Raw genomic sequence first — 22,090 nt, 5'->3', positions numbered from 1 at the left:
ACTATTTCTATTTTTGCAGATGACACCAAGCTATGTAATATAGTTCAGACTATGGAAGATGTTCATGAATTACAGGCAGATTTAAACAAACTAAGTGTTTGGGCGTCCACTTGGCAAATGAAGTTTAATGTAGATAAATGTAAAGTTATGCATCTGGGTACCAACAACCTGCATGCATCATATGTCCTAGGGGGCGCTACACTGGCGGATTCACTTGTTGAGAAGGATCTGGGTGTACTTGTAAATCATAAACTCAATAACAGCATGCAGTGTCAATCAGCTGCTTCAAAGGCCAGCAGGATATTGTCGTGTATTAAAAGAGGCATGGACTCGCGGGACAGGGATGTAATAATGCCACTTTACAAAGCATTAGTGAGGCCTCATCTAGAATATGCAGTTCAGTTCTGGGCTCCAGTTCATAGAAAGGATGCCCTGGAGTTGGAAAAAATACAAAGAAGAGCAACGAAGCTAATAAGGGGCATGGAGAATTTAAGTTATGAGGAAAGATTGAAAGAATTAAACCTATTTAGCCTTGAAAAAAGACGACTAAGGGGGGACATGATTAACTTATATAAATATATTAATGGCACATACAAAAAATATGGTGATATCCTGTTCCTTGTAAAACCCGCTCAAAAAACAAGGGGGCACTCCCTCCGTCTGGAGAAAAAAAGGTTCAAGCTGCAGAGGCGACAAGGCTTCTTTACAGTAAGAACGGTGAATCTATGGAATAGTCTACCGCAGGAGCTGGTCACAGCAGGGACAGTAGATGGCTTTAAAAAAGGGTTAGATAATTTCCTAGAACAAAAAAATATTAGCTCCTATGTGTAGAAATTTTTCCTTCCCTTTTCCCTTCCCTTGGTTGAACTTGATGGACATGTGTCTTTTTTCAGCCGTACTAACTATGTAACTATGTAACTATGTAACTGAGATGCCAAAATCACTATGTAATTAGGCTATTTTAATGGTTTGGGCTGGACAGGGGGACAGTGTAGTGAAATAGTAGTGAAGAAGGAAATCTTAATGCTACAGCTAGGGGCGGACTGATCATTTAGGCAATTAAGAACTCCCCAAGAGCCCAGAATTAAAGGGGTTTTCCCATCAGGGGCATTTATGACATATCCACAGGATATGTCATAAATGTCAGATAGATGCGGGTCCCACCTCTGCGACCCACACCTATCTCTAGAACGGTGCCCCCCAGGGCTGAGCTATGTTGTTTCCGATCCCATAGAACTGAATGGTAGCATGCTACGCTGCTTCCGTAACTTCCATTCACTACTATGGGAGTTATGAAAGCGAGCTGCGCTGTTCTCTTCTTCCTGATCGGAAATCTTATGCTTCAGCCGCAACAGAGAGAGGTAGAACGAGGTTTAGGGGGCCCCGTTCTAGTGATAGGTGCGGGTCCCATCTATCTGACATTTATGACATATCCTGTGGGAATAATGGGAATACCCCTTTAATGCCCTTCCACCTAGAAACTGCACAATAAATCTTTTTGGTGTAGTTCATAGCATGCAAATTTCAGAATCCCCTTCATCTCATTATAGATTTTACTGATACAATTCTGTCTCCCTGCATCTATCAGTAGAGAGTTTAATGCAGCCATTTGCAGTTGATGACCTTCTGAATTGGGATCCAGATTTTGACTATTTAGTACCTCTAGCAGTCTTTGGAAGCTGTTAGGAATATCAGATATCCACAGACAGTCCTGTTGGTGTAATGTTTTCCTACCCATTTTATTGCTCACCCCTTCTAAAAGAGTCTATATTTTCTATATTGTTTCAAGTACTTTGTTGCTTTTCTGTGTCTCTCTAGCAGATACATAACTCTATCAATAGTCTACAAGACTCTTGGGACATACTGTATGGGTTTGTCAGAACTTAGCACCCACCAGCCCTTTGCTCTTGGCATTTTAGTAATCACAGTTGTGCCCCAATTAATTTTTGCCCTTAAACTGTTTCCCCAGCTTTTTGTCTAAGGATATTAGCAATCATGTCCACAGCCTCTAAATCATGTAAGCCATTAGGAGTATGTACAAGTGGCAGTAATGTTCTGCTGCCCTTGGCCTCAGATCTCCTAACACCTGTGATGATCTTTGGTACAAGTCTCACCAGAGAAGCTGTAATTGGTTTGACGCTGGCTAGACTGGATTGCGGATTCTAAAGAATCTTCCCATTCTTCACCCTTAACCCCCACAATGAGGTGTGGACTTTCCCAGTCAGATACACAGGTCATGATTCCAGAATAGTCACCAGGGGTCATCAAAGGATAAGTAATGAGAAAGTAGCATGAGACAGAACCATAGTCAGAAGTCTGACCGGGTGTCGACCAAGCAACAAATCCAAAGCTTAAGACCCAGTCAAGGTCAGGGTCATAATCAGAGTGAGGAATAGTGTCAAATAGCAATAGGAACAATGGCTAAACAAAGAATGTATCTTGATTTGCAGACGAGGAGCGAAAGCTGGAGATCCCTTCAAATAAGCCACCAAGACTGACATCAACTAGGAGCACCAGTTGTCCCGGCTGTGCAGCAAAAGACTGCGAAGGACTGCAAGCTGGATATGGCCGTGGCTGAAGACAGGAGAAGAAGAGAAGACTAGAGCCACTTGGAAAGAAGTGCCTCTGGAACCAGGAGAGGTGAGTCAAAGACTAGTCAGAGACAAGAACTTCCAGCATTAAACTATTGTAATGTCCGTGGCTGCGGGCTCTCAGCTCCAACCTCCCCCTGACAGCCGCAGCCACGAGTCGGCAAGCGCTGGCCCCAGCCTCCTCCTCAGGACATGCCAGTGCTCGCGTCCACTCACCTCTGCCGGATCCCGTAGGGTGCGCGCGCATGCTCGTGCCCGCTCTTAAAGGGGCAGCACGCACAACGGACCTCATGGACAAACTTTGACCTGTGAGTACGCTGGACTATAAGAGGGGTCCAGCCCCCTAGTTCTATGCCTGAGCGTTGTTGTGTTCCCTATAGTTTGTCTATGTGATGGCCTCCTAGTGTGTTTCCTGTTCCAGTCCCTGTTCCAGTTCCTGTCCCTGTACCTATACCTGTTTCCAGTTCCTGTTCCTAGCAATCCATACCTTCCTGGTCTAGCACTGAGCTGTGCCAAAGTTGTGCCGTGCTGCATCCACGTCTGACCTGCTTCACCTCGCCTGACGTTCGCCTGCTACCTAAGTCCCAGCCGAGCCTGCCCTGCTGCTGTCTGAGCTGCCACAGGTACCTATAGAACTATAGACATTCACCTGCTCCCTGTTGGCCAGCTGCCTTACCGCAAAGGCGGTACGGCCCAGTGGGTCCACAGACCCTTCGTGACAACTATGCAACTATTTTTATGGCTCTGTCCAGAGGTGAGACAAATAGAACATCTCACAATATTGTGCAGCTACATTTTATCAGGGGTTATTTGTTAGCAATAATCCCAAACACTTTCTATGGAAGATTTTACCATAACAAATCATATTAACAACTGTTTTACTATCTAGCATTAACAAATTTTTTAGCAGAGGATGAGAATTCACACAAGAGAATTATATTGTCTTTTATCAAAAACAATAATATCAACTGAAAGCATGTCTAACCAATTAGTTATGTAATGTGTAACGTAGTGTGGGCAAGAAAAAAAAAAGACATAGAGTCAAACTCACCCCACAAGTCAGCCTGGTAGTCAAATTAATTCATATACACAATTACACAACATATCTTAAAACTTCACTACTGTCACTGTCATGCACACGACCGTGCTCGTAATTACGACTCGTAATTATGAGCACGGCCGGGCACGGCCGGCCGCGGGCATCCGGCCGCTTTTGTTAGCCGTGCTGTCATTATAAAGTATAGCAGCACGGCCCGTAAAATAGAAAAATAGAACATGTTCTATTTTTTTAACGGCACGGGCACCTTCCCGTGAGAAAACGGGAAGGTGCCCGTGGGTAACAGAAGTCTATGAGCCCGTTATTGCGGGTTGTAATTACGACCCGCAATAACGGGTGTTTTTACGGTCGTGTGCATGAGGCCTTAATCTGAGCACTCTTGCTTGTATGGTGACACTGTTTATGGGGGGTACACTTTGACAGTGTTTAAGGTGCCACTCTCTTGCTGACCCTGTTAATGGGGGTACTTTCAGGCAGGCTTTGTCTATGTGGACATTGGCACTGTCTTTGGGGCACTCTGGCACTGTTGAATAGACTCTGGGTCTGATAATGCGGAAACTATGGCACTTTTGATGTTTTGATTTCTTGTTAATATCTGAGGGTGACAGACAGAAAAAAGGGTGCAGAAGCACATTGTAGGCAAGGTTGCACCTAGCCTTTCTGCTGTCTGAGATGAACAATTAAATGGCATCCCCGCCTGCACCATGGAGTGGTATCTGGGGGTGGGGGACATCCACAGATAGCAGAGAAAAAAAGACATATAACTTTTGTGTTCGCATTTTGTGGAAATCTGTTTAATACAAATGTAAATTATAGCTACAATTCTGGTCACAAGCTGCATAAATTCTGCAGTGTATCACTTACATGCAGAGAAATGGCATACCTTCCCATCCGCACACCTTATATTGCACCCATCCATTATAGATCCACAGTATATGTGCACATTCAGCATCATAGGCATGCACAGTCCATTAAAGTGGGCACTGGGAGATAGGGGTAGAGTTTGGAAAAGTTTGCCACTTTTTTCAACAGGAACTTTCATTTCATAATTACAGTACCAGAGCCAAACATAGTACACAAATATGGTACTAGAACTAAGAACAGTAAATAAGTATGATACCAAAATTAAGCAGTTAATAAATATGGTACTAGAACTAAGCTCAGTGGAGAGGTGAATTAGAAAGTCAGTGTAACCCGTGCTGCGAAACTACCAGCCCCCAGTAAGGATATGCAGGGAATTGTTGTTTCACAAATAAGAATGGGTCACCCTTCATCTCACTGAAGACCATACAGTGAATCTAGTACTGATCCGATGCAATCAGAGGCAAAATAAACAACTACATACAATGACTCACAGGTGACGTCCTCTCTGATGGAAGTCGTTCTGTTTTTCTCTTCATCCGGCCCAGACCTCTATAACTAATTCTCCTGGTCACCACTCATGTCTGTAGAGTTCGACGCCCAGATGTCTTTGGCTCCTCATCCCCTTTGTTCTTTTTAACAACAAAAATTTCTCATCCTACTGCGAGCTTGAACACTGTCATAATCTTAAATATAGCTGGCCTGCTAAACCCCAATACCTTGTCTGCTGCTGCCCAAGTATTGTGCCTGCTACTGCCACTAACTCTCTGTCATGCTGCTACAATACTACCTGTTTGTTTTTAAATATTGGGGCAGATATAATATGCCTTTCCTTTGGTGCCAAAACTTCAGGGCTACTTTGGTGCACGACTTCACATTTTAAGCCAGGCCACCTTTATGTTAGAATAATGACACATCCTGAATAGAAAATATGCCTCATTATTCCCATTGTATCACCAAAAATAATCCACATATAATGCCTTCTAAAATATTGCCACACGTAGTTCCCCCAATAATAGTGTTGCAAACAGTACTTTCTAAAATAGTGCAAGACACATATAGGTTATCCCAAAAATAGTGCCATACATGCGGTGTACATGAAAATAACGTCACATATATAAAGTGCCCCTAAACCGCACCTGTCCCTGTTCCAACAAGGCATAATGATATCCTCTTACAGCAAGGGGAATGCATGCTCCTGTAACGAGGGGAATAGAAGGGCAGGGGAGGCCAGACAGGTGCTGGTAGTGGGGAATTCAATTATTAGGGGAACAGATAGGGAAATCTGTCACAAAGACCGTGATCGTCGAACAGTGTGTTGTCTTTCTGGTGCTCGAGTTCAACTTATTTAAAGGTTACAGGTTTATAGATTACTGGGAGGGGCTGGTGAGGACCCAACTGTCATGGTGCACATTGACACCAATAACAAAGTTAGAGGTAGGTGGAAGGTCCTTAAAAATTATTTCATGGACTTTAAATATAGTACTTTCTGAAATATTGCTTTTAGCAAGTACCATACCAGAGAGGCAGCGGCAGATTAAGAAGGTAAAGAAGTGGCTCAGGAACTGGTGTAGGAAGAACAGGGCTGACTTGGCTACAGACTCTTCGATAGAGATTTGCTGCACCTGAATGGGGGGATGCAACGATGTTGGGGAGGAGATGGCTAGGGGAATGAAGGATTGTTTACACTAGTCATCAGGGAGAGACCACTATACTTGTAAAGGGGAACATAGTGTAGCTAGAGAACTGGAACTTATTAACCCCTTCCCGCAAAATTACGTGCCAGGTACATCATGGTGCGGGGGTGATGTATGGAGCGGGTGATCGCGCTGTTCCTGGCTGTTTATCCACTTAAATACTGCAGTCAATAGTAGCTGCAGCATTTAAGCCATTAGGAGCGGTACCGATGATACATTAATATTGCAGTGTACTATACCGGCGATCTGACGATCGCTGGTTCAAGTCCCCTAGGGGACTAATAAAAAGTGTGAAATCGAATTAAATAAAGTTTTCAGTAGTGAAAAATATACATATACAGTAGTCACAGTTAAAGGGGTTTTTCAATTCTTTATTTTTATTTTTTTAATTACTGTAATATTTCTCAATTAACCTATTAACCCCTTAATGACCGCCGATACGTCTTTTTACGGCGGTCATTAGTGGGCTTTATTCTAGAGCGCCGCTATTCTACGTCGCTGCTGTAGAATAAAGTAAACAGAGCAGGGAGCCGTGAAATCTCCCTGCTCTCATCTGCCAGAGGCAGCTGAGGGCTGGGGGCGTCCCTGCTCTGCCGGGTGAGATCGATATTAGTATCGATCTCACCCGTTTAACCCTTCAGATGCGGTGCACAATAGCGAGCACCGCATCTGAATGGTTTTGGAGAGAGGGGGGAGAGCTCCCTCTCATCTCACTGACACCCGGCGATAAAATCGCTGAGTGTCTGTGTCTTCTATGACAGCCGGGGGTCTAATAAAGACCCCCAGGTCTGCCTGGAGCGAATGCCTGCTAGATCATGCCGCAGGCATGACCTAGCAGATGCCTGTCCGTTTTAAACGGACAGGCAGTAATACACTGCAATACAAAAGTATTGCAGTGTATTATAATAGCGATCGGAGGACTTTTTCCCCTTACAAAATGCTTTACTATTAAAAAAAACTACAATAAAGCAAAAAAGTTACACATATTTGGTATCGCCGCGTCCGTAACGACCCCGACTATAAAGCTGTTACATTATTTAACCCGCACTGTGAACGCCGTAAAAAATAAAATAAAAAACAATGGAAAAATTGCTGTTTTCTGTTAATCCTGACTTTAAAAAAATGTGATAAAAAGTGATCAAAAAGTCGCATCTACTCTCAAATGGTACCAATAAAAACTGCAAGTCGTCCCGCAAAAAACAAGACCTTATACAGCTATGCCGACGCAAAAATAAAAAAGTTATAGCTCTTTGAATGTGACAATGTAAAAATGTAAAAAATGGCTTGGACATTAGGGCCCAGAATGCAAGCAGGGGGAAGGGGTTAATGCCCCCTGAAAATCAAAATCTACAGTTTTAATTTTTTAACCCCTTAACGACGGGCGACAGATATGTCCATCGCAAGCAGGTGTTAGTTCCCGCATAGTGACGGATATATGCTTCGCTCTGAGCGGGTGGGTACTGCCAGTGTACCCCCACGATCAGCGGCAGGAGCACGGCTGTTATACACAGCCTGGCTCCTGCCGAAACTGCCGGAATCAAAGCGCGCTCTGATTCTGGCAGTTGAACCCATTAGATGCCGCTGTCAATAGCGACAGCGGCACCTAATGTGTTTGACAGACGGATGGAGCTCCCTCTGTCACCCGATCGACGCCCCCGTGAAGAAATCGCGGGGCGCGGTCGGGTTTCCATGGCAGTCGGGTGCCTAACAAAGGCCCTCAGGTCTGCCTTCAGAATTTGCCTATTAGGCCATGCCAGAGGCATGGCCTAATAGATTGCCTGTCCGTTTTACACTGACAGGCAATAATGCTTTGGTATACTAAGTATACCAAAGCATTATATAAGCGATCAGCAGATCGCATGATGAAGTCCTCTAGTGGGACAAAAAAAACAAAATGTAAAACAGTTAAATAAAGTTTATGAAAAACAAGAAAAAAAATTACAGTAAAAATAAAATAAAACCAATTTTTTTCCCCAAAAAGTAGTTTTATTTAGTAAAAGTGTAAAAAAGTAACACATACACATATATGTATCAACGCGATCGTAACTACTCAAACAATAAAGTTAACACATTAATTAAACCGTCAGATGAACGGCGTCCAAAAAAAATGCAGAAAACAATGGCAAAATTCCTTTTTTTCTCCTATTCCCACCATAAAAAATAAAATAAAAGTTAATCAATAAGTCCCATGTCCCCCAAAATACTTCCAACGAAAACTACACCTTGTCCCGCAAAAAAACAAGCCCACATATGGCTACATCGATGGAAAAAAAAAAAGTTACGGCTCTTGGAATGCGGCGATGCAAAAACAAGTAATTGTTTTTTTTAAAAAAAAAGGGTTTTTGTTTTGCAAAAGTAGGAAAACATAAAACCTCTACATATTTGGTATCCTCATAATCGTGCCAACCCATAGGATAAAGGTAACATGTTATTTATGCCGCATAGTGAACGGCGTATTTGTATAACATGAAAAACTATGCCGGAATAGCCATTTATTTTAAAATCTTTCCTAAAATAAAGTTAATAAAAGTTAAACAATATATTATATGCAGCCCAAAATTCTGCAATTGAAAAATAGAACTGGTCCCGCAAAAAACAAGCCCTTATATGGCTATGTCGACGGAATAAAAAAAAGGTTACAACCAGGGGCGTAACTAGGAAAGACTGGGCCCCATAGCAAACTTTTGACTGGGGGTCCCCCCTCCCCTGGGTGTCACACAACCCCCCCTTGTAGATAGTGCCTTTTTTACAGCCCCCACCTGTAGATAACGCCATACAGCCCCCTGTAGATAACACCATACAGCCCCCTCTGTAGAGAACGCCATGCAGAGTCCCCCCCTGTAGGTAACGCCATGCAGAGTCCCCCCCCCTGTAGATAACGCCATACAGCCCCCCTTTAGATAACGCCATACAGCTCCCTCTGTGGATAACGCCATGCAGAGTACCCCCCTGTAGGTAACGCCATGCAGTGTCCCCCCCCTGTAGGTAACGCCATGCAGAGTCCCCCCTGTAGGTAACGCCATGCAGAGTCCCCCCCTGTAGGTAACGCCATACAGAGTCCCCCCTGTAGGTAACACCATGCAGAGTCCCCCCCCTGTAGGTAACGCTATGCATCCCCTATCCGCAGGATAGGGGATACATGTGTGATCACTGGCAGCGATAGGGAGAACGGGGGACCGAAAGTCCCCCGAAGTTCTCCATGACTAACCTCTGACTTCCGGCGTCTGCGCAGCTCAATAAAAATGAAAGGAGCGCTGGTCACGCATGCGCACAAGCGCGACCGGCGCTCCATTCATTTCTACGGAGCTGCCGACACAGAAACCGGAAGTCCGAGGTTTGTGATGGAGAACTTCAGGGGACTTTCAGTCCCCCGTTCTCCTTATCGCTGCCAGCGATCACACATGTATCCCCTATCCTGTGGATAGGGGATACATGTCTTTTGTATAATGGCAGAGCGGGGAGATACCTCCCTGCTCTGCCGTAGTGTTCAGTGGCGTCGCGCTGTAGCAGCCATAGCGGCTGCTAGCGGAGCCTCCGGCCATGGTGGGGGCCTGTGCTCGCGGGCGACACGGGCCCCCTCATGCCGTGGGCCCCGTAGCAGCCGCTACGTCTGCTATGACGGTAGTTACGCCACTGGTTACGACTCTTGGAATGCAACAGTGAAAAACCAAAAAATAAGGGGTTAATTTACCATTATCCTCGTTTGTTTATCTCTGTGTGTTCATTGTCTTGCTCTTCCAGTCATACAGCTCTCAGCATGCACCGCTTGTGTCCCAGCATGCAATGCACCAGCAGCAGGGACTCATCATGCCTACTACACCCAGCTATAAACAATCTCTGGTGTCATTTTGCTGCTCTCATTAGATCAGTGAGAGCTAACGATAAACCTGCAAAATATCAGTGCTGTACCAAACAACATAATGTTAAAAATAAAAAATAATTTGACCCCAGAGCCGGAGTCGCAGAAAAGAGCAGAGCGCTAGTATAGGCTCTGCACCGGGACTCTGTGGAATCACCTGACCTCACTGACCATATATGAACAGTATGTGGAATCCTTTGACATCACTGTCCATATATGAACAGTGTTGTCAGGGTCTTCCCCAGAGCGGGGTCCAGGGCAGAGCCCTAGTATAGACTCTGCTCCGGGACTCTGTGGAATCCCCTGACATCACTGGGGATAGCGCCGGAAGTAAGGATTTTGCTACTGGAGACGTATGACGTGACGAGTGCTGCAATAGGGTGTTAGAAGATTAAAGAAAAACGTAAGTATATTACAAATTTCATTATATTTATATGTGCAGTGAAATAAAAATTAGTTAATTGCTTCCGGAAAACCCTTTTAAAAAAACAAAACCTTTTCCCTTTTTTTCCCTAAAGTAATGTTAAGTTAACATAACTGGTATTGCCGCGTCTGTAAAATTCCAAACTATTACAATATAATGTTATTTAACCCACTCGGTGAATACTGTGACCCAAATTGCTATTTTTTGTCACCTTTGCTCCCCAAAAAAATAAATAATAATTGATCAAAAAGTTGCATGTACCCCAAAATTATACCAGTCAAATCTATAGCTCGCTCCGCAAAACATAAGCCCTGATACCGCTCAATCGACAGAAAAATAAAAAAAGTTATAATTCTCAGAATATGGCGATACAAAACGTTTCTTTTACAGTTTTTTATTTATTTAAAGTGGTAGAACATAAAAAAACAGAAATGTGTATCGCCGGAATCATATAGAATAAAGTGAACATGTATTTTTTACTGTGCAATGAGCGCCGTAAATACAAAACCCCCCCAAAAATTGCGCTATTGCTATTTTTTGCCCATTTGCCCCACAAATAATTTTTTTCAGTTTCCAAGTACATTATATGGTAAATAAATGTTGTCATGAAAAACTACAACTTTTCCTGCAAAAAATAAGACATCATATGGCTATGTCGGGGAGGAAAATAAAAAGTTATGGCTTATGGAATGTAGGGAGGATAAAATGAAAATGAAGAATCAAAAATTGGCTGCTGCGAGAAAAGGTTAATGAAACTGGTGGTGGAACTTAGGGAGGGGTTTGAAATGTTATTAAAGATAAGTCTAAAATAAAAAATAAACAAAAATCTCTGAATTGTATGCTAAGAAACGATAGAAGCCTGACAAATAAAATTGATGATAATGGAACTAATAATATCAGAGGAAAAGTATGACAGAGTGGGGATTACTGAGTCCTGTCTGAAGTCCACACTATGTCCATCAGTGGCGTAACTACCGTGGTAGCAGCCAAGGCGGCTGCTACGGGGCCCGCTAGCAGCCATTATGACTGCTACATCGGGAGCGCTGCTACTATGGGGCCCGAACGGCCGAGCCTCTAACATGTATAGGCCGGGTGACACGGGCCCTCTCATGCCCGTAGGCGTCGCTAGCACCGGAGGGTCTCCGGTGCTAGCGACAGCCACCCAGTCTTGCAGTAATTGTACCTGTGTCTATAGCACGCAGGTACAAATACATGCATCAGCGCTGAATGACCTGGCATGACCGTGCCCGACCATTCAGCGCCTTACAATGTGTTGTGCCCATGGCCGCGGGCCGTCGGGTTCACTCACCTCCCGACGCCCGCAGCCATGGATCTGTGAGCGCTGGCCTCCGTATCCCTCCTAGGAGATGCCAGCGCTCGCTTCCGCTCCGTCCGGCCGGGTCCCGTAGGGTGCGCGCGCACGCTCGCGCACGCTCGCGCACGCTCGCGCCCGCTCTTAAAGGGCCAGCGCGCGCACATGGAATCAATTATCATTAACCCACATGATTCCCTGCTCTATAAGAATGCCCCAGCCCTTCTGATCCTTGCCTGAGCGTTGTTAGTCTTTCCCTGTCTGTCTCGCAAATGGTCCCTTAGTGTCTCCCGTTCCTGCTGTGACCCGTGCCCTGTTACCGTTCCTGTATTCCGCATTGTTCCTGTGTCTGCCACGTCAAGTGCCATCTGCTACGTCAAGTGCCATCTGCCACGTCAAGTGCCATCTGCCACATCAAGTGCCATCTGCCACGTCAAGTGTCATCTGCCACGTCAAGTGCCATCTGCCATGTCAAGTACCATCGGCTCATCGGATACTGCCCGCCACGTCTGGCGCCACTTTCCGCACCTGTCTCCATCCGTGCTGAGGCCACAGTCACCGCCCGGACTATTACAGGTACCTAAACATTACTGTCTGCTATCTACTTTCACATAGACTGTGACCTGGCCAGCTGCCTCCCCGCTACGGCGGAGCGGCCTAGTGGGTCCACAAACCCAGTTGCCCGTGACAGTACGCTCAGGCCATGGAACCCGCTGGCCAGCCCAAGACCCCAGTACAGAAAATTCAGACGGAGATGCATGACCTACGCACTCGTCAGGATCAACTCCTTGAGGCGGTGAATTCTATTCTGGTCCGCCTGGATCTACTCGCTGTTCCACCCCCGGATCTTCCTCCAGAAGCTGTTGCCGTGCCACTGCCTGTTGCTCCCCCTGTTTGTTCCGGATCCTCAGTTCCTCTGCCTCTTCCTCCTCGCTATGACGGTGATCCCAGAGCATGCCGAGGATTTCTTAATCAATGCACGGTGCATTTTAGGCTACGGCCTCATCTCTTCCACTCCGAGGAGGCTAAAGTAGCGTTCATTATCTCCCTCCTCGCTGGCAAGGCCCTCGCATGGGCAAACCCAATCTTGGAGCAACAAGGTGCTGTATCCGCGGACCTAGCCTTGTTCCTGCAGTCCTTTCGTGCCGTGTTCGAGGAGCCGGGTCGAACATCCTCTGCCGCAGCCACTCTGTTGACCCTCAAGCAAGAAGGCTCCACAGTAGGGGAGTATGCGATCTCCTTCCGTACCCTAGCAGCCGAGCTGGCATGGAACAATGAGGCACTGGTGGCGACCTTCTGGCAGGGACTGTCCTCTCACATCAAGGACGAACTGGCAGCCCGCGACCTTCCTTCTACCTTGGATGCCCTCATCCTGTTAGCCACCCGGGTTGATATGAGAATCCGGGAGCGCTCTCAAGTGGTTCGTCAGGAGAGCCGGGTCCACAGACCAGCACCCCCTGCCCAGAGACCACAATTGTTCACTCCTAGTGCGCTACCTGAGGAACCCATGCAGGTAGACAGAGAAGCAGCGCAGACGCTCCTCTGGACTTTGCATGTATTGCGGCCTCAAGGGTCATTTTGTGCGTCAATGCCCACAGAAACCGGGAAACTCCAGTACCTAGGGTTGGTTGGAGAGGCAACTCTAGGTGGAACGTCTCCAAACTTTAAAACCTCTTCCAAATTATCGATACCTGTGGCCATCGTCACCGGACAGGCATCACATCCTTCCTCCGCCTATCTTGACTCTGGAGCGTCTGCTAATTTTATCCACCAAGATCTAGTGGATCGGTTTCAACTACCCACAGTCAGTCTGGAGAGACCCCTGGCAGTTGCCTCTGTGAATGGTCTACCGCTGCCTGATCCAATCATGCTCATCACTGAGCCGGTGACATTACGAGTCGGAGCTCTTCACTCAGAACAGATCTCCTTCCTGGTACTACCCAAGGCTATCAATCCTATCCTGCTGGGTCTGCCATGGCTCCGTCTACACGCCCCGACACTCGACTGGAGTTCTGGAGAAGTTCTTCAATGGGGTTCCAGGTGCCATAGCCATTGCCTGTCACAAGTCCGTCCTGTTGTGCCTCCTCTGCCTCAGTCACTCTCCGACCTACCTTCTCAGTATGCCAGTTTTGCGGATGTCTTCTGCAAACGAGAGGCTGAGACGTTGCCTCCTCATCGGAGTTATGACTGTCCCATTGAACTGGTGCCCAATGCTTCCCTTCGCCGTGGACGAGTATATCCTCTCTCCTTGCCAGAGACGTTATCAATGTCAGCCTATATCAAGGAGAACTTGGAGAGGGGTTTTATTCGAAAATCTTCTTCCCCGGCCGGGGCAGGATTCTTCTTCGTTAAAAAGAAAGATGGATCTCTCCGACCCTGCATTGACTACCGTGGTCTCAATCAGATCACGGTCAAGAACAAATACCCGTTGCCACTCATTTCCGAGCTGTTTGATCGCATACGAGGAGCCAAAATTTTTTCCAAGCTAGACCTGCGAGGGGCCTATAATCTAATGCGGATTCGCCGGGGTGACGAATGGAAGACGGCATTTAACACCCGCGATGGGCACTACGAATACCGAGTGATGCCCTTCGGACTGTGTAACTCTCCCGCAGTTTTTCAGGAGTTCGTTAATGACATCTTCCGAGATCTCCTCTATACGTGTGTTGTAGTTTATCTCGATGATATTCTAATCTTCTCCCCAGATCTGATGACCCATCTGAGGCACGTTCGTCAAGTTCTTCTGCGACTAAGAGAGAATCACTTGTATGCCACATTAGAGAAATGCACATTTGAAAAGAGGTCTCTGCCCTTCCTGGGCTATGTCATCTCGGATCAAGGCCTTAAGATGGACCCTGAGAAGCTAAATTCTGTCCTGGAATGGCCACGTCCTCAAGGCCTAAGGGCCATACAGCGGTTCCTGGGTTTCGCCAATTTCTACCGGCAGTTTATTCCGAACTTTTCTTCTCTGACGGCCCCCATCTCTACCCTTACCAAGAAGGGTGTGAACGCCAAGGTGTGGACTCCGGAGGCAGAGTCTGCATTCATTAGCCTCAAGAAAGCCTTCACTTCAGCTTCGATCCTCCATCACCCTGACATATCTCGGCAGTTCTCACTGGAGGTGGACGCTTCCTCTGTTGGTGCAGGCGCACTTCTGTTCCAGAGGAGCTCCAAAGGAAAGGCAGTAGTGTGTGGCTACTACTCAAGACTGTTTTCCTCTGCTGAGCGCAATTATTCCATTGGAGATCGGGAGCTACTGGCTATCAAATTGGCCCTGGAGGAGTGGAGACATCTTCTGGAGGGCGCTGCTCACCCCATCCTGATCTTCACCGACCACAAGAATCTCACTTACCTTCGGTCCGCTCAAAGACTGAACCCTCGTCAAGCCAGGTGGTCACTGTTCTTCACCCGTTTCCAATTTCTGCTCCACTACCGTCCCGCGGACAATGCCCTGTCCAGATCATTCGAAACGGAAGACACGGTGGAGTCCCTTCAGACGATCATAGACCCATCCTGCGTTGTCACCGCCAATCCTCTGCAGCTTAGAGATATTCCTCCAGGGAGAACTTTTGTTCGGTTGGCTGACAGAAAATGAATTCTCCGCTGGGGACACAGTTCTAAACTGGCTGGGCACGCTGGTGTCCGTAAAACCCAAGACCTGGTCGCTCGTCACTTCTGGTGGCCCACGCTACCTAAAGATGTTCTGGACTTTGTCTCTGCTTGCACGGTGTGTGCCTCTAACAAGGTGGCTCACAGCAAGCCTGCCGGCCTGCTTCAACCCCTGCCTGTACCCAGTGCCCCCTGGCAGCACATCGCTATAGACTTCGTCACGGACCTTCCTCTCTCAGCAGGATGCAACACCATCTGGGTGGTGGTGGATCGGTTCTCTAAGATGGCACATTTTATCCCGCTAACCGGCCTACCCTCTGCTCCTCAACTAGCAAGCTTCTTCATTCAGCACATCTTCCGCTTGCATGGCTTGCCTCTTCACATTGTGTCCGACCGGGGGGTTCAGTTTACCTCCAAGTTCTGGAGAGCCCTCTGTAAACTCCTGGATGTGAGTTTGGACTTTTCCTCTGCCTATCACCCCCAGTCCAATGAGCAAGTTGAGAGGATCAACCAGATCATGGAAAATTACCTCCGCCACTTCATTTCTTCACAGCACGATAACTGGGTACAGCTTCTTCCATTGGCGGAGTTTTCATATAACAACCACACAAGTGAGTCCACCACCTCCACTCCGTTTCACATCGTGTACAGTCAACATCCCAGAGTTCCTCTTCCAGTGTCGACTTCATCTCAGGTACCCGCTGCTGACTCTGCATATGGGGACTTCCTGCAAATCTGGCAACAGACCCGGTCCTCTATTTTGCAGGCGGTCGAACGCATGAAGCGTAAGGCAGATACCAAAAGAAGAGAGCCGCCTCAGTATCTTCCTGGGACTAAAGTCTGGCTGTCCTCTCGAAACATTCGCTTGAGGGTGCCTTCATACAAGTTTGCTCCCAGGTTCCTTGGTCCCTTCGAGATCCTGCAACAAATTAACCCTGTTTCCTATAAGCTGCGGCTGCCCCCTACCCTCAGAATCCCTAACTCCTTCCATGTGTCCCTCCTGAAACCAGTGGTCCTGAACCGCTACAGCAAGACCTCTAGTGCCACAGTTGCTTCCAGCGGCCCTTCTGATGTATTCGAGGTAAAGTAGATCCTGGACCGCAAGAGGGTAGGAGGAAGGACTTTCTATCTGGTGGACTGGAGAGGGTTTGGTCCTGAGGAGAGGTCCTGGGAGCCAGAAGAGAACCTCAGTGCTCCTGCTCTTATTAAAAAGTTCCTCTCTCACTCTGGCCCCAAGAAGAGGGGGCGTAAGAGGGGGGATACTGTAGCGCCCATGGCCGCGGGCCATCGGGTTCACTCACCTCCCGACGCCCGCAGCCATGGATCTGTGAGCGCTGGCCTCCGTCTCCCTCCTAGGAGATGCCAGCGCTCGCTTCCGCTCCGTCCGGCCGGGTCCCGTAGTGGTCGCATGGAATGAAACGTCATCCCAGGTTGCCAGCCTAGAGAAATTTTGACGGAATGAATAGTGCAGTCGACTTTGGTATGGATTCCGTCATAACGACGGAACCCTTACACAACAGTGACAAACAGAAACCATTTGCACCGGATCTGTCACCATTGAAATCAATGGTGATGGAAACCTATGCTTTCCGTTTGTTTCAGTTTGAATTCCATTCATAGGTTCCCCTGACAGAAAGCACTGATGGAACCCATGATCGGAGTCCCGACGCAGATGTGAACGAAGCCTTAAACAGAGAAGTGGCAAATCAGATTAACACTGATAAATGTAAGGTTATGCACTTGGAAAGGAAAAAAACACGTCACCATTACATACTAAATGGGAAAACACTGGGCAAAACTGACAAGGAAAAGGACTTGTAGTTCACAGTAAACTTGACTGTAGCAACCAGTGCCAGGAAGCTGCTGTCAAGTCAAATAAGATCATGGGGGTAAATCAAAAAATGCATAGATGCACATGACGATAACATAGTTCTACCTCTTTATAAATCTCTATAAGACCACAAATGGAATATTGTGTACAGTTTTGTACACCAGTTAGAGATGAGCGAACCGTTATGGCACTAATCGAATTCGGTCCAAATTTCCCAAAAGTTTCAATGTGAATATGACCTTTTACAAACAATCGTATTGCGTGTGTTTCAGGAAACATCGGTATAGGCGCTAGTATAGTACTAGCGCCTATATCAATAATTCCTCAAATACACCCAATGCGATTACTTGAAAAAGGTCATATTCACATTGAAACGTCACATGTATTACTGTGGATTGTCAATATCCATTGCGAGTAAAAGCTGAAGGAGTGCCGGATCTTACTTCAACTATTTTTACGGAGTGGTAGAATTCCACCCAAGCATTCCATCGCCGTGTTTCCATTAAAGAATACATGATAACCATCCATAATTTTTTTTTCGAAATTTACTATAACTGTATTTTCTAGTAATGTGCAATGGGCTAGTTTTTAACTTCACACATGGTAGAATGTATATTCAATAGTCCTGTTTTTAAAGAAATTAAATAATTTATAACTTTGAAGGGTAGAAAAATGGAAAGTTCATTTCCCGAGTGTATGCACTGGCATCTCTATTTTCTTCTGTGTTAAGCAGTTATAATTATTTGCCACATACTGTAGTGTAAAAGAACAAAAAAGCAAAACATGCCAGTCTTGCCTATTTCTGCAGATTCTCTGCCTTCATAAATGGGCTTTATATTTAAAGAATTGCATAGAATATCTGTGACTGTGTAATGAAATTGGTCCTATAAAAGGAAATTATCTCCTTAATGTAAAATGAAAGTGACAGTGCTCCTCTATTGCTGGGGTCTTATTAGGGAAACATCTTCTGACATCTGTTTATCCCCTGCAGCCAACCTTGTATTCAGAATACAGTAATTGATTCTTAGCATCCACAAGGGATAGAGCTGGCTCCGTTTTCTACACTGCTCTACACAGGTATCTCTGCAGCTAATTCTGAATGTACATCTACATCGTTATCTCCTGGTGAACTGTGACCCCAAACACTTTCGAGGCACAGATGAAAGTACTTCCTCAACCCTCCAGTGCTTGGGGTGTAGGGATTCTGTATCGTGGTAATACACATAGGACATCCAATCAGAATCACCCCCTTTGAAGCCCTTCTCAGCTGGGAAACCATGAATGATTCATAGTGTAGCTCTTTCTACAGATACTAAAGGCAGAGAGCAAAGCCAATGTGTAGTATTCAATGCTGCATCCACAATAAGAATCTGTGTTGAGCAAATTGTACTACAGTTTTTTGCTTGGTTGTCAGTTGTGTATATATTTGATGGCTGCTGTGCTTCAAACTGTACAATGATGTGATTTTATATATGTCCAATTAATTGGTATTATTAATGTAAGATTGGTTTCCATAGCTCGGACAGCTGACTCCAGGAACTTATTTAATGTGTGCATTGCATAAAACATTCAATGTCAGCAACATTCATAGGTAGGTTGATATTTTATTTTTGTTTTTTAGAGTTAGGATAATGGTTGAAGGTAGACATGGGCAGATGTGCAATGGCTAAAGCTTTGTCCATAATCATCCCTTGCAACCATTTACACAATGCTGTGAGTATATTCATCCAGCTAAATTCTCCAGGAACCAGAACATGGATTGGGCGGGACCCAGAACATGCAGAGTTGGCTCAAGGTGCATGTGGGCTCTTGGGCAACACAATCACAGTGAACAGCCTGTCTACCCAACCCTTGGCATAAAAAGCGTACAGAAATTTCCACAGTTTTTCCTGGTGCTGCCCATGCCTTATAGGTCGCATATTGTTATACATATATTTGAGCATTATATTTTTAAAATAAGGTAAAGGTAATTTCCTGTAGTTTTATTTTTATTTTTTTTTCACGCAATAATTATACTATTAGAAATGTATTCTAAAATGTTAGCAATATATGTCCAAGCCATCTGTGTTCCCAGTACTATGAGGAACAGGTGACATACTATCTTGTTCTTGTTCAGAGCAGCTATGGAGAAGAAAGTAATTTTTTTAGAATACAGTATATATAGATTTTATATGTATAATAAATATATGTGCAATTTTTGTTTGATTCAGTGTGTTTATCTAAAATGTTGTCTGAAGAAAATAGTTGTTTCTGAAAATATCTTTCTCGATGAAAGTCATGAAAAATTCATGTGCAACAAAATTATCAGAGGTCTATTTTTTTTCATTTCCACTGCAGATACTGTGGACCTTGGTCATTTTGCTGGATTGATGACTACAAGCTAAGACCCTATTCTCATAATTTATATTCTAATTAGGCCTTATTCAGACGAGCGTATTATACGTCCGTTTTTTTAATGGACAGCAGACGGACCTATGCAATTCAATGGGGCTACTCACACGTCTGTGGTTTTTCACACAGCGTGTGTCCGTTGCGTGAAACTCACTGCCTGTCCTTCATTTTTGCGCGCCACGTCACCCATTGAAGTCAATGGGTGTGTGAAGAACACGGACAGCACACGGATGACATCTACGCGCTGTCCGTGTTTTTCACGCACCAGTTGCTCACAAAATGCTGAGAAACAAAACAAAAACAGGAACACTGATTCCACACGGAAAGCACACAGATACCACACGAAACAGAAATCCATGAAGTACAGTCTGTTTATTTGCGGATGCAAAATGAACACGCTCGTCTGAATAAGGCCTTAGTCTGAAGTTCTACACATTCAGACTCTCAAAATAATGTGGTCTCAGTTGTCTTTCTTTTTTAATAAATTTCCACTGCGGACTGTCCGCAGCGGAATTCCACAGCAATTCCGCCACGTCTGAATGTACCCTAAGGGCATTCCCAGACGTGGCGGAATTCTTCCGCAACTGTCCGCATCAATGCCGCACAGAATCTGCGTTGCAGATTCTGTTGCGGATCTGCCCAAAATGGGCATTAAATTGATGCGGACTAGCTGTTGCGTATTGAGGTGAAAGTACTTCCCTTCTCTCTATCAGTGCAGGATAGAGAGAAGGGACAGCACTTTCCCTAGTGAAAGTAAAATAATTTCATACTTACCGGCCGTTGTCTTGGTGACGTGTCCCTCTTTCGGCATCCAGCCCGACCTCCCTGGATGACGCGGCAGCCGATGAGACCGCTGCAGCCTGTGATTGGCTGCAGTCATCACTTAGACGTAGTCACCCGTAATTATGGGTGCACACACGTAGTCACCCGTAATTATGGGTGCACACACGTAGTCACCCGTAATTACGGGAGCACCATTAACTTCCTCAGTCTGGCTGTAGACCTAGAAATACACATAGGTCCAGCGAGAATGAATAAATGTCATGTTAAAAAACCAATACGCTCCGCAGCACACATAACATCTACATTACATCTGCGGACTTCATTGCGGAATTTTGAATCTCCATTGAAGTCAATGGAGAAATTCCGCAATGAGTCCGCAACCAGTCCGCCACAACCATTGTATGCTGCGGACACCAAATTCCGCACCGCAGCCTATGCTCCGCAGCGGAATTGTCCACAACGTGCAAACGAACCTTCCTAAAAACCTGTGGAAGGCAATGGAGAAACGGGTCCGCTGCGGATTTCCGCTGCGGAGTTTCCGCTGCGGAGTTTCCGCAGCGGAATTCCAGAGCAATTCCGCCACGTCTGGCCATGCCCTAATAGTAAGAAGTACTCCATAGCTGGTCATGCACTGTTCAATTATATGCCCTATGGTCCCGCTGGGATAAAATATGCTGCACGAAACCAGCTTTGGACAACTCCATGATATACAAGAAAAAGTTAAAGTACTAAATAAAATTTCATGACAAAAATGTATCAGAACTACATACACCGCATTCCAAATTATTATGCAAATTTTATTTTTAGCTGATTTTCCTAAATAGTCGATGCAAATGGCAGTCAGTCTAATCTTCAAGCCATCAACTGTTGGAGTATAATGCAAATTTTATTGAACAAATCTCCTAATGATAACAGATTTTTTTTTAGAAGTAAAAAACTCAAAATGCACTGTTTCAAATTATTATGCACAACATAGATCAAAACATTTTAAAGGTTGTAAAGAGAACTAAAATTGTAATTTTTTGAATTTGCAGCATCAGGAGGTCATATTTACAGAAATCAAAAGCTCTTTCAATCAAAAAAAACTTAACAGGCCAAGTTACATGTTAACATAGGACCCCTTCTTTGATATCACCTTCACAATTCTTGTATCCATTGAATTTGTGAGTATTTGGACAGTTTCTGCTTGAATATCTTTGCAGGATGTCGGAATAACCTCCCAGAGCTTCTGTTTTGATGTGAACTGCCTCCCACCCTCAGATATTTTGCTTGAGAATGCTCCAAAGGTTCTCAATAGGGTTGAGGTCAGGGGAACATGGGGGCCACACCATGAGTTTCTCTCCTTTTATGCCCATAGCAGCCAATGACACAGAGGTATTCTTTGCAGCATGAGATGGTGCATTGTCATGCATGAAGATAATTTTGCTACGGAAGGCACGGTTCTTCTTTTTGTACCACGGAAGAAAGTGGTCAGTCATAAACTCTACGTACTTTGCAGAGGTCATTTTCACACTGTCAGGGACCCTAAAGGGACCTAACAGCTCTCTCCCCATGATTCCAGCCCAAACCATGACTCCGCCACCTCCTTGCTGACGTCGCAGCCTTGTTGGGACATGGTGGCCATTCACCAACCATCCACTACTCCATCCATCTGGACCATCCAGGGTTGCACGGC

At 45.6% G+C, this 22,090-nt stretch overlaps 1 long non-coding RNA gene across 2 annotated transcripts in view; it reads left to right on the top strand.

The window, feature by feature from the left end:
* LOC142740839 (uncharacterized) overlaps positions 1-22,090 on the top strand; it is a 63,944-nt gene that overhangs the window by 37,898 nt on the left and 3,956 nt on the right. The window contains exons 4-5 of one of the 2 annotated variants that reach the window (XR_012880892.1): positions 2,451-2,640; positions 3,056-3,214. This is a non-coding gene — a long non-coding RNA (uncharacterized LOC142740839). The remainder of the gene's footprint in view (positions 1-2,450; positions 2,641-3,055; positions 3,215-22,090) is intronic. The other variant, XR_012880893.1, reaches the window with a different exon arrangement.

The sequence above is a fragment of the Rhinoderma darwinii genome, chromosome 2 (assembly GCF_050947455.1).
Source record: "Rhinoderma darwinii isolate aRhiDar2 chromosome 2, aRhiDar2.hap1, whole genome shotgun sequence".
Taxonomy (NCBI): Eukaryota; Metazoa; Chordata; class Amphibia; order Anura; family Rhinodermatidae; genus Rhinoderma; species Rhinoderma darwinii.
This window is presented reverse-complemented; position numbering and strand designations above follow the sequence as displayed.